At 42.9% G+C, this 13,984-nt stretch overlaps 1 protein-coding gene across 2 annotated transcripts in view; it reads left to right on the forward strand.

Moving 5' to 3' along the window:
- The window catches only part of LOC148507441 (NXPE family member 3-like), a 129,920-nt gene that overhangs the window by 73,172 nt on the left and 42,764 nt on the right, over positions 1 to 13,984 (forward strand). The gene's annotated exons all lie outside the window — the stretch shown is intronic.

Consider the following 13,984-nt stretch of genomic DNA (forward strand, 5'->3'; position numbering starts at 1 on the left):
ATAGTTCTAGACTCCAGGTCTCACTCCCTGTGCCCTGTTATCATGTCCCCAGTAACTTCTGTTTGTTACTTTGTGGGCTACTAGCTGTTTACCATCCTCAGCTATCCAGTGATGCTCTCTGTGAGCTGCTACCTGCATTTCATCCACCGCTGTTTATCAACATCATATATCAGGTGTTGCAGCCTCCACGCTACATACAGACTTGCCCTCCTGTTAGTCTGTTACCGAGCCGGCATATGCATCTGCGTCTCATCCAATCTGCTGTTGTGTATCACCCTTGTACCATATCCATGGATCCTGCTTTACGTTGGTGCCTCTGGCTGCTACCATTGGGACTGTGCATGCAAGTTACCTGTACTCTGTTTATTGTGCGCTTTGTGGTTCACTTCAGGTTATACGGCTAAACTATTGTGCTGACCTTGTATTGGTTTCCCTGTGCTGTGTGCTATTCTCTTGGGCTGGTACAGGAAGGGTGCTAGTTCCAGGACTAGGGTTCAGTGTGCAGTATATGGTCTGTACACTAAGGTGTCCAGTCACCTGTATTACCTATCCTGACTCTCAGTGCTTGATTTCCTCACTGGGTTCCAGTTCCAGGTCTTGCATCAGAGTGGTACCAGGGTTTTAGCATCATCAAGCTCTACCCTGATTACATAAGACTCCAATACCGAGTTCTGAGTTCCAATCAGCCAGTATTATATTGTTCTGAGTCCTGGAGGTTACCCTGTCCCTGGAGTTTGTCCCTGGTCTTGCTGACCTTTGCAGATCATTAGATGAAGGGTCGCCTAGAGGATCTGAACTGATCACTCTGGTTCCAATTCTGTATCCATGCATATCACCAGTCCCTGGTTCCTACATAGTCACTAGTGTGCCTCACTCATGAGTGAGAGTATCATCAAGTCTCCACATTTCCTGTGCACTTCAGTCCTACCCAAGGGTCCTGGGCCAGATCTACAGAATACTAAAACCGTGACATCACCACACTGTATTTAGGGATTAGTGTAGACTAGAGTTGAATGTATATCAGCTATACAGTATGTTCTCCCACATTGCTTGCACATGTGTATAATTCACCATTACATATTGTTTGTGCCCCCCTGCCAATCCTTACGCTAAGAGCCTTATTCAATTCTTTTCGCACCCACGATACTTTTTGGTATGCCGGACTTTTCGCCGAAATCACCAGTTTTGCATGTGAAAAAGTGTCACACACACTCCCGCTATTCGAATTGGGAAAATCAGCTTGACACCCCCCAAAAGATGCACTAACATTGGGGATCAATTTAGATGTCCCCTACAGAAGCTATTTGGGGTACTTAAGTGCTGTCAATTGCTCCAAAATAGCAGCTTTGCACAAGTGGTGAAGAATAGAATTAAGCAGCTTTTTTTGGGTGAAAATAAGTAGTCCTGTCAAATTTGTGGTACTTGAAAATGGGTGCTAGCATAGTAAAAAATTGGTAAAGTCATGTATTAAGTTGCGCAAAAAAAAGCACCTTCAGCAAGCACCTGCAATAAAAAGCCACCTCCCCATACTTGCATACTCCCCAAAAGTCTATTTCGCTAGTTTATGCATTTGTACCCCCACTTTGTACTTTTTTGTCCCATTTTCAAAATGCTTTTTTGGGGTGTGCCTCTTTTTTTTCACTTTTTTGACGCAGTTAGCCTTTGGGGGCCTGTCCAAAGGGTGCAGAATGGTTTCCGCACCTTTGCACCCCAAAACCGCAATTCTGCAGCTTTTTCCTCCGGGTATTCATAGGCTAAACTTTTTTCCTATTACATTGCATTGACTTTCCACATACGCGAAAAGTCTTTGCAGTTGAATACGGCGAATAGTTTCACCTGGCGAAAAGAGGCAATCGGCAATACTTTTTCGTCGAACATGGCTTTTCGCACCTAATTGAATACGGCCCTTAGTTTGGTACTCATCAATATGCACTTATACCAATTTATACAGTATGTTATAAATTCCTGAATGGCTAATAACCCGATGTGTGTGCAAGAATCGATCTAACCTTTATCTCCAAAGATGGCGATCGCACCAGGTTTTTATATTAGTTAAGTGATCACAAGATTTGCCTAATATGAGGTTTCATGGATATTGTCATATCATGTTGTCTACCTGCCTAGGGATGTTACTCCAAAACAAGCCAGTATACATGGCAAGAAAGTGGAGAAAGTAGTATTCTGAGGGGGGGCACAATTATCTTGTTATTTGAACATGCAAAACATAACTTTTATTTATTCATGTTAATAACCACTCAGTGTAAGTGGAAACACATTCAAATACAGTGAAATAACACAACATAATAAAGTATGAAATCATTTGTATAAAGGCTGTGAAAAGTCACAAACCCTTATTCATTGTGGTCCTGTATTACTCCTGGTATATATCAGCCATATACAAGCTTTATAATGTGTTATGTATTCCAGCATATACTAGCTGCAATGGGCCATCCAATTGAATCACGGTTTATGCTGGGTATACACTGGCAGATATATTGGCCGGTCAGTTGATTGGCCAATATATCGTTTGTCCATCGGCCAGAGTGTACCAGCGATATGTCTGTGAAAGACGTTGTCCACAGATATATCACATAGGCTGTGCTGCACAGCTGATGGCAGATATATCTGCAGATATACTGTATCTCTCCATCGTGCTGTGTGTACAGATGATCAGCCGACCACCCATCCACTTGCAGCAGCAGCCACAGGGAGGGGCGACCCCCAGCCCACGGACAGAAGGAAAATGATGGTTGTTCAGTGTGTATGGACAACCATCATCTACAGATAAATCTGCTAGGTGTGTACCCACCTTTAGACAACACACCCTGCTATATATTTCCATTGGGCATGTACAATTGTTACAGAGTTTTTTATTATAAATGCCAAGTACTGTTAGTTATTGTTGCTACTTTACCCAATTTAATGTGATACAATATTGTAGCTATAGACACTTTATCGGCTTCCTATTAAGCTATGTGTATCTCTAATATTCAGATGTTCTAATGTGTCATAGATAATATTGATATCTCTGCATCACTCAGGAAGTAAAGACTTTAATTTAGGATTTGTAATTCCAATACTCCATTTAGTAGGTTTCCTAATTGAGGTCTTAATGTTAGTATGCAATTACCAAAAGGATAGATATAGGTTAATTATCCATTAATATGGGCTGATTGTGTAACCTAATTAGATGATTCACAAATTCACATATGTTTATACAGAGCAGTTTAATTGTCTTACATAACATCTCAGTAGTGTATTTAACCTTAGTGCATAATTCCCTTAATGAGGATTACAACACCGCAATTTTGTACTGTTACAGCGTGGATATAATACAACTCTTAACCCAATCTATCCCGTATAACCATGTAGTTAATTTCAATAAGTCATAGGTTTGGGGGCTGAAGTGTGCTGTCTAGCACATGTACGACACTGAGTTGGAATAGGCCGTCAGTACTACTAGCAATCAAGGCAGATAATACTGGACACAATTCTTTTAGTAATGTATTTTACATTAGTGCATGATGTATTTATTTATTTCTGCAACACAGTGTTTATATACCGCAGCAAAGTGGAGACAAAACCCACTAAACTACTTTGCCCTGCATAACAATGTATCAAGTGTCATGAGTTCAGGACTGAAGTCGGCCTGTCAGTACATGTGACAGTAGGTAGGAGTTGGCTGTCAGTATTGTCGGTTAGGCTTTGATTAAGAAATACAGCAGGCACATACTATTCTAACTAACCTCGCAGTCTAAGCCCACCCTCTGCCTTGCGTTAACTATAGGTAACACACACATACAGGGGGATTAGGTATGAGATGCCGACTGTGGGATACCAGTGGTCAGAATCCTGATGCCGGCATCCTGTCAGTAAGTATCCTAACCATCCCTCCCCACAGCCTAAACCTAACCCTCCCCCCAGTGCATAAACATAACCTCCAACCCCTTACCCTAACCCACCACCAAACCGCACTACTTACAGTCCTGATGCTGATGGTCAGGATGCCAGCGCCAGGATTCTGACTGGTGCCGGGATTCTGGTGCCGGCTGTCTGAGCACCTGCATCCTGACCGGGATTAAAACTACATCCCATACCAGGGGCATATTAAGAGAGGAGGGGCCCCGCTCCTCTTTTCCCATTGGCTGGCAGTGGACTGACTGCTGCAGTAGACCTCCGCATTGAGGGCCTGATTCAGAGTTAAACACTAAAACACAGCTGTGAAAAATTAGGCTAATGCCACAAATTGTATCCCATTAAATTTGATAAAGTAGCAACAATAACTAACACAGGCCCTCATTCAGAGCCGCACGTTAACAACAGTACGCTCGTTGCGTTCCGATGTTGACTAACCGCGCATGCGTCGGTGTTACACTGCGCATGTGCGTACGGCAGAATGCGAGTTTTTTTTCTCTCGTTCCTAAAATAGCGTACAGGAAGTGACATGTCAAATGTGATTGACAGAACAGGGCGTTTTTGGGTGTTGACGGGGGTGGAGATGAAAAAACGCAGGCGTGGCGAGGCGTTTTTGGGGCGTACATACATTAGCAGATGCGAACGTCAAATGTGTTCGGACCGTCTCATACGTCACTGGAACATCCGCTTTCCCTTCAAAATGCTCGCACAGCTTAGGGTCAGGATTACTCGACCACATTGGCGATGGCCTTCTCCTCCGTCCCGGGACTCAACGATGGTGCTGCGATTAATCGCGGCTGGTCAGTAAAGTAATTAGTGTTGGATTGAAAACCGGCTTGGTATGTGTTTGGAAAGCAGTTTATTGGGATAGCACAAAAGCGTACGCAGGTGGAAATCAGAGCTGCTAATGTCATGATTACACAATCAATTAGCGTACATTTTTGGTGTTTTATTTTGGCCACAATTTGTTGGTTATGGCCTATTGTAACAATAATGTCATCATGTTTTAATTAGCTCCCCGTTTTTTTGGTTTACTGTGGAATTTGCATCGCTATGTGATTTTTTAAACGTTCCTTAAAGAGGCCTTTTTTTTTTTTTAAGAGGGTCAGTTTTTGCCTTTAGGGCCAGGATTAAATGTAACCCATTTGTACAATAATGTCACAATACAATGTCAGTTTTTGGTTTAAAATGTATTGTTTAAACACAAACAAATTGGCCTAATATTTTGCTGCCTTTTTTTTGTGGCAAAGATATTTGTTAAAAAAAAAAAAAAAGCCATAACTGGTAACATAAACGGAAATACCAAATGTAAAAAAATTTCACAAGAAAGGAGAGGGAAGTTTTGACCAGAAAGGAATATGAGCCAAGCACAGAAGGAGTGTGGGAAAAGTCGCCATTGCTGTCACCGTTTTCTCGCCCGTTTGGCTGGGTGAGGGTGGGCGCCAGACCGGGTCCGGGATGCCATCGGGCTGGCCTGTCCAGAGGCAGATGTTGTGGCCTCTGGACTAGGCACAGGGCTAGGCACATTTGGAGGATTGGCTGATGATGTGCCAGAGGTGGAGGATCCGGATGTTCCGGCAGGAAGGGAGGTCGGCTCCACCATGTGCTGGCGAACGAGCTGCTCCAGGGCATCGGCGATGCGGATGTTGGCCCTGGTATTTTCCGCCAGGGCCTGAGCAATGGTCACGTTGGCCGCAGCATTTTGCTCCAGGGCCTCAGCCACCCGTATCAGACTGGCGTCCATCCTCTGCAGAATCTCCGTATGGAAATCCGATTTAAAATTGAGTTCTGTGAGGAGGCCCACTGCCTGCGAGGGGGCACGCCCTGGACTGGCTTCTGCAGGGTCCTCAGCCGGATGTACTGGTTCCTCCCCTGCAGAGCCAGCAGAAATTCTGCGGCCAAGGCTCCCCTCTGGAGCAGACTCATCCGCCTCTGTCTCTGTTAGGAAAAATGCGAAAAGACTCACATTAGAATCTACATATTGGCACAATAGCATTTCAGAGTTGGTGACATCACAAGACTTACCTTGGCCAACATGAGGAGCCGCAAAGTCTGGCATGTCCGTATCCATGTTGGACACGCCAAACACCTCCACAGCCTGCACACACCCCTGTGCCAGCTCTTCTAAGTCTGTCAACTCCAATGACACAGGGGTGGGACCCCCACCTGTCTCCCTTGCATGCCTAGCCCTGTCGGCAAGTTTTTGCTTGAGACGATATTTGAAGTCTGCCCATCTGTGGAATGAAATTGGAACCATTATCCTTTTTTTTACAATGGGGTTTGTTTCTAGGATGGGAAAGTGTTTACTTACCTCCGTTTGACATCCCGGGCTAGACGGACATAATCACCCACCCTATTGACAGCAACGGCGACCTCCTCCCACATTCTCCACTTCTGGCTTTGGCTCATATTCCTGGCTGCCTGGGGCAGGATGTCAACGCACTTCTGGATCAAAACCTCCATCTCCTTGCTTGTGAAATGTGGCTGCCTTTTTTTTTTGGCAGCTTTGGCGGGTTGACTGGGGCCAGCAGTCTCTTCCATGTCATCCTCCTCACCTATTTGGGTAAATATGCAGATTTCGCCACTTCACAACTTGCCCAATATTATGTTTTAAAAGAATCATTGAGACAAAATGCATGAAGGCCTTACCGCCGGATTTTTGGCCATTGTTTCCCTGGTCTGAAGCCATGTCTCTGCTTCCAGAATGAAATCAACCAGAAATTCAATGTGATTTCGTGACGTATTTATACATGCGTCCTTAGTTTGCGGCCGCATCATTGATTGTGCGTCCCTATGATTCATCCTTAATTTGTGCGGGAAAATAAACACTATTTATGGCTTGGTGTGTGTGGAGTCGAGGTTGGGTTGTTGGATTGTTGGCGGTTAAGTTGGTTGGATTTGGTTGTTTGCGGTTGGAGGATTTGGCAGAGTTGGTTTTTTTTTGGTTTTGCTACAGTTGTTTTGGTTTTCCGTTCGCATTTTTTTGATTTTTTCCCCATCCTTTCCTGATTTGGTAAGTTTTGTGCAGTCTAATTTGTGGCCAATTGGTGTCTACTTCTGGTTTTTGGTTAGCTATTTTTTTTTTAACACTAATTTCATCTTTTTTAGTTTGTTTTGGCTTTCGGACCCAAAGACCTTTTTTTTGGAAATCTTATATATTCGAGTTGGGTAAGTCCATTTTTTTTCTTGCATTTGCGAACTAATTAACGCATTTTTGACTGTTGGTGTAGTGACTTGCATTTGCGAACTAATTAACGCATTTTTGACTGTTGGTGTAGTGACTTGCATTTGCGAACTAATTAACGCATTTTTCGAGGCTTATTCATCATGTAAACCAGTTTTGCTTTTCCCTTTTCCATTTTTGGGGTCAATTTGAACCCTATTTGACGTACGGTGTGCAATGTCGTTTTCATCGATGGCCAAATGTGTGTTTCGCCTATTTTATGTGTTGGCTTGCAACAATTTGACAAACCAAAATTCACCCTCTAAATTTTTGATGTCTAATTTTTGGCTTTTTTACAGTTTATACGTATCATGACAATACCCCGGCATGTAAGCAGCTATGGATGGTATCAGAAAGCTAAGTTGTTTTATGTTACTTTTGGGGTGGCTCAAAAGCCTTACATTGTAAACTTTGAATTTCAGGTAGATCTGGGGCGAATTGTTCTGGCCCTGCTCCCGGAAGACGACCAACCTCAAACTCGTCCCAGGCGTAGGCATCGTAGGCATGCAAGGCCCCAGATATTTCGAACACGTGTCACCCTTTTTGGAATGCCCGATGATGAGGTTTTAAGACGCTACCGTCTACCTCCCAAAATCATCATAGACACTCTCTCATTAATAGAAAGTGATCTTGAGCGGCAAATTGACAGTCCAACAGCAATACCACCACTGACGCAATTTATGGCGGTGTTACATTTCTGTGCCTCAGGATCGTTTCAAACAACAGTGGGAATAGTGGCGGGCATCTCCCAATCCTCCTTTTCCCGGATCCTGAGGGCAGTGATGGAGGCACTTTTCAAGCACCTCCATCATTTTATTAAAATGCCTTTGGATATGGGTGCCCTTAGTGTGGCCAAGGCCAATTTTTACCAAATAGCTGGCTTCCCACACATCATAGGGGTTGTGGATGGTACTCACATACCACTTCAGCCTCCAGCACGGCTGGAGGCAATATTTAGAAACCGTAAACACTATCACTCCCTGAATGTAATGGTGGTATGTGATGCCTCCCTCCAGATCCTGTCCCTGAATGCTAAATTACCCGGAAGTGCTCATGACTCCTTCGTCATCCGGCAATCAGGGATATGGCAGAAATTAACCAACCTACAAGCTGGTGATGCGTGGCTTCTGGGTAAGTGGAGACCTTTAGTACATAACAATGTTAAGCTTGATACACAGTGTTCCTGATGTGGTCTATTTTTTTTCACAGGAGACAGTGGATACCCTTGCATGTCCTGGCTGCTCACTCCTTATTTGGCTCCCACACCAGGGCCACAAAGTGCGTATAATTCCGCACTTACAGCCACCAGGCAAGTGGTGGAGCGCTGTATCGGCCTTTTAAAAGGCCGATTCAGATGCCTCCACCGCTCTGGTGGCGAGCTCATGTATGTGCCGGATATGGTGTCTAAAATTGTGGTCCTGTGTGGGATATTTCACAACATTGCCATAAGGAGTGGTGTCCCAATGCAGCCAGAGGATGCCTTACCTGAGGATGGCCCCCCCGAGGTTGGTCGAAGGTCAGTATGTGGGGGGGCCATACGCGATGATGTAGTGGCCAGATTTTTTAGGTAAGTTTGAACAAAACTACAGTGTTTATACCTAATGTGTTAGTGTTTGTTTGCGAACATCTAATTTTGTTTTTTTTTTCTCACCATCTTCTGTTTGTTCACATAATCTTTGCCACTCCAATGCTCACTACTTCCTGCTACCCTTACCAAACCTGGATCTGGTCCTTTTGGGCATATATTCTGGAACCCATATCGCAACGCCATGTTTGTGGAATCATGTTGGCATGGTCCTTCGTCAACCAGTTCTTGATTTTTGGTTTTTATTTAATTATTTCTTGGTATGTGTTGTATTTGAATTTATCACTGTGTTGTTTTTTTGGGAGTGACCACTTTGTTTTCTCTGTTATGTTGTGAATAAATGTTTGGAGAGTGAAATGGTCTTCCTTTTTTGGGACGTTAACAGCAAGTGTAACCAGGTTAACACAAGTTACATTTGACTAAGGGGTAAACCAGTACTGACGCCAGTTGAGCTAAACTGAAATATGTTTTCAGCTTCCCAACCCACACCAAAAGGAAGCCTGGCCCAACCTTGGGATTTGTAAGATTGGCCTAAGCAGCTTGCGCACCAACTAGGAACCTGTAAAATGTAGAAATATGTAATTGACACTACACCCAAAAAGGGAAATGACATTGTTACTGTTATGTGTTTCTTGTGTCTGTTTGACATACAAAGACAAAACACAATCTAACTTTTAAAAAAGGGAAATCCTTGCAGGAACAGTCTACTTATGTCATGCTAAACTATCTTGGTTTTGGATTTTAAAAATGAGCCACAACGTATATTTGTCTGAATAAATTTATTTTGAAAAGATAACAAAAATAAAAAAACTACTGCCGAAGGAGGCCAGACAGCCGGTCGAGGGCCACCAGAATGCCGATGACATGTTGCCGCATCTGCCCCACACAATCCGCCACCTCTTGCCGACGCCTCTGTTCCTCTGTGGGTGAGAAAAGTGTGTGGGTTAATACAACAATAGGGAATCCACATTAAAAAAAAAAAAACACAACCAAATCACTCCTAAACCGAAAAAAAAAAAAAAAAAAGGGGGGGCTGGCAAAAATACAAGGCCTAGGTACAAATTCCCACAGGTATGATATGTGTATGTTGAAATCACCAGGAAGAGGTAAAGGCAAACCTTCAAAATCACCAAAAGTCAAGCCACAAAAACACGAAGAAAGGCACGACACATGATTACATACAAACAGTTTGTGCTTTAAAAAAAAAAAAAAAAAAAAACATACCGGGAGCCAAAACGGGAGCTCCGGAAATACCTCCATGATCCTCCTCGGAGGATCCGTCATTCCCCAAAGAATGGGGAGGAGTTATGATGGACTCCGGGGAGGGGGTAATTGGAAGAGGGGTGGGTGGAGGAGAGGGGGAAGTGGGACGGAGGGGAAGGAGGCCCGACATTTCCGGGAGAGGGTCTGGGAAGGATGGGGAGAAGTGGGGAATAGGGGAAAGATTTGGGGTGGAGTGTTGGCTGGGGGTTGGGGATAGTGGCCGGGAACGCCGTCTGGACGGACGGTGACGGCGGAGTCTTGGCTGTCCCCCTAAAATATGACAAAGAAATTGCGGTTAGTTTATGGACAAATCCGGGCAACAAAACTAAAAAAAAAAAAAAAAAACAACAAATAAGCCAAATAGCAGTAGAATGAATAAATCAGAAATAGAGGGAAAACATGCACACGCAGATATGAGTACAAATAATAAATAGGACAGACAGGAAAACATGCACACGCAGATATGAGTACAAATAATAAATAGGACAGACAGGAAAACATGCACACGCAGATATGAGTACAAATAATAAATAGGACAGACAGGAAAACATGCACACGCAGATATGAGTACAAATAATAAATAGGACAGACAGGAAAACATGCACACGCAGATATGAGTACAAATAATAAATAGGACAGACAGGAAAACATGCACACGCAGTTTGCCCCACAAACACAAACATTAAAACCACAATACATAACACTTACTTGCCAGGATCTGCATGCGAAAGCATGCCAGCAAGCGGGGCGTTCGCCGTTGCAGGTCGGACCACCTGCGCTCCAGCTGCCCGATGTTGCGGCGTGAGCCGAAGGACCGCAGGCAGGACCGTGCCTCCGCATACGCGGAGCGCTTCTGCCGGTTGGTCATGGGTTGAGGTTGGCTGGTGATCCGGCGATCCATGACCTCCGTAAGCACCAGCAGCTCGCGCCTGGTGAATGCGGAGGCTCTCATGATGGCAATGGTGTTTTTCTTAAAAATCATTTTTGATAAAGTGTGTAAAAATTTTCTGATTGGCTAATGTATTTTGGAAATTAACAGGAGCAATTTTATTGGTTAGTGTATGAGTCATGTGTTCGACAGGGCCAGAAATCTCTGGAGAGTTATGATAGGCTTGATGCAGTGACATGTGTAAGCAAATTTAAATAAAGAAATGAACCCAGGGAAATATGCGGGGATCCACAGCAATAGTACAATTGTTTAATTGTGGTTCACATGTTTTTTGAACAATAAAAGGGAATGTTTCATCCGTACGTATTCTGCGGGTAAACACAAACACGGACAAGAGTAAAGTTTCTTGCATTGTGTTGAAAAAAACAAACAATTAAGCTAATTGATACATTGATTGGCATGATACGATTGATGGAGGTAGGCAGAATAAAGGAGCAGGTAATTGACATCTGACAAGGCCACTTCCTGTTTATACTTGTGCGTGCGTTCCTTTCAAGCCATTTCGGGGATGTACGCTCGCTATTTCGTACGCTCGTTAGTTAGAGGAGGGGTCGTCAGAGTTTAGTGAGGAATTTTAGATGCGAACGAAAATACGAGCGAGCCATTGAATTTAAATATTTTTGTACGTACGCCTAACGTACGTGCGCCCGCTTGCGAGTGGGTCTGAATGAGGGCCACAGTACTCGGCATTTACAAAGATCTCTAAAAAGCTCCGTACACATGGAGCGATCAGACAATGGTCAGATATCGTTGCCTGAGAGTCCTTCATGTGCAGAATGTTAGATATCGAACATCCAACACATGCACCAACCCCCAAACAACTATAATGACCCGGGATCAATGATAGCAGGTCCCTATAGTAACTAGGCTAACCTGGTCAATATCGACCAGGTTGGCCTGCATGCACAGGTGATGGTAGATATCGATATAGACCATCCATGCCTGCGCATCGACCATTGTTTTGGGGGTTGGAAGGTCCCAAAAACAGGACGATAAGTACGATAATGATTTTAACTATATCGTTATCGTTCTTATCATCCTATTATATCTCACCGTGTGTACACTACACACCATAACAATTGTTCATGCCCAATGGAAACATATGGCAGGGAACGTTGTATGAACCATGATTCAGTTAGATAGCCAGTATATACTGGTATACATAACACAGTATAAAGCTTGTGTATTGCTGAGATATACCAGGAATAGAGACAGGACCACACTGGACAAGGGTTTGTGAATTTTCACAGCTTTTATTTTAATGATTTCCTTCTTTACTATTTTGTTTTATTCCTCTGTATTTTAATTTATTTCCACTTACACTGAGTAATAATCAACATGAATGAATGAAAGTTACGTTTTATGTGTTCAAATAACAGAATAATTGTGCCCCCATCAAAAGACAACTTTCTTCTCTTTCGTTTCATCATTCAAACCTTAACATAACTTAATATAAAAAAATGACAGACAACGAATGTGTGGCATTACATTTGGTCACATTTTTTTAGCAATACAGTAGGTGCGGCACTCAGGACTAAGCAAAGTAGAGAAACTACAACACGGCAACAGGTTGCATACTTTTGCATACAACGTTCCAATCACTTTATGATTTTCGTCAGGTAAAAACAAGCAATACAAAAGCACCTTACCTTATACCTTTACAAACAGCACATGACACCCAGTGACTAGCGCTCTGGCCCAGAGTGGATCTGCGCACCCAATGATGACTTCAACCAGACCGTAATGTAGTCTCTGTCAGTGACAAAACAAAATACCCGTCACCATGGAGATACAGCAACACATAGCATTCATGGATGGGACAGCATATATATAATAGGCAGGATAAGTGACTTATAGATCTATATATTTGATATTAATATCTACCATAATAAAATGCAATTCATATTGGTGATAGGACAACCGTCCAGAGCCATAAGATATAAATAATATATAACAATAATAAAGACATCATATGTAATAGCATGCAAATCGATATCAAGAGCATAATAATATTTCAAACATAATGCACACCTACAAAATTAAAGGACAAAATTAACTAAGACAGGCCACTGGTAAAACTTCATTAAGACCTTTGGGTGCAATAACATCCACAAAATGAATCCAGAATGCTTCACGTAACATCAAATTTCTATCACCCCCTCTTGCAAGTAGGGTCACATGATCAATCATCCTGTATTTTAAACATGCAAGATTATGACCTGCCTCAATAAAGTGGCGAGCAACAGGTTGGTCGCTAACTCCTTTCATGAGTGCTATTCTAATGATCGACCTATGTACCCCCATGCGTTCCTTAAAGTTTCTCGAGGTCTTACCTATATAAGTAAGACCACACGGGCACAAAATCTGAAAAATCACATATGTCAATTCACATGTAAGATGATGTTTAATTTGCAATATCTTGCCAGAGTGAGGGTGATAGAAAGTGTCTCCAGACAGCATATATCTACATGTGACACAAAGACATCTAAAACAACCTAATTTCTTAGGGGGGACATTGCTCACAGGATTAACACCCATACCCGTGATTTCCATCTTCACCAAGAAGTTTCTAAAGTTCTTGCCCCTGGAGTAGCAGGCACGTAATGTGTGATCCTGTAAACCCAAATCCTTATCTGTTTGTACAAGGTTTCATAGTTTTTTACTAATGGTATTAATCTCGGGGGACAGGGTATTAAATTGTGTGACAAATATAAATTTATCATTAGTCTCAGCCTGTGTCTTTCTACATAACAGATCGTTAACTCAAACTGTAATACTTTATGCTTCAACTGCAACAAATATTTCAATTCATAGCCTCTAGCTACAGGGCGTACTATGAGCTCATCAATCTGTTGCTCCGCATTTTCCTTACTGCTATTAATCCTCTTCAATCTCACCATCTGTGAGTAGGGGATGCCAAGTTTCAGGCCTCTAGGGTGACAGCTACTGGCATGTAGGATGGTTTTACAATCACTGTTTTTACGATACACCGTCGTCTCCAACAAGGTGTTTTTTAAACTGATCCTAACATCCAGAAAATCTACTGTCT

This window comes from Taudactylus pleione, unplaced genomic scaffold (assembly GCF_031769625.1).
Source record: "Taudactylus pleione unplaced genomic scaffold, aTauple2 ptg000393l, whole genome shotgun sequence".
Lineage (NCBI taxonomy): Eukaryota > Metazoa > Chordata > Amphibia > Anura > Myobatrachidae > Taudactylus > Taudactylus pleione.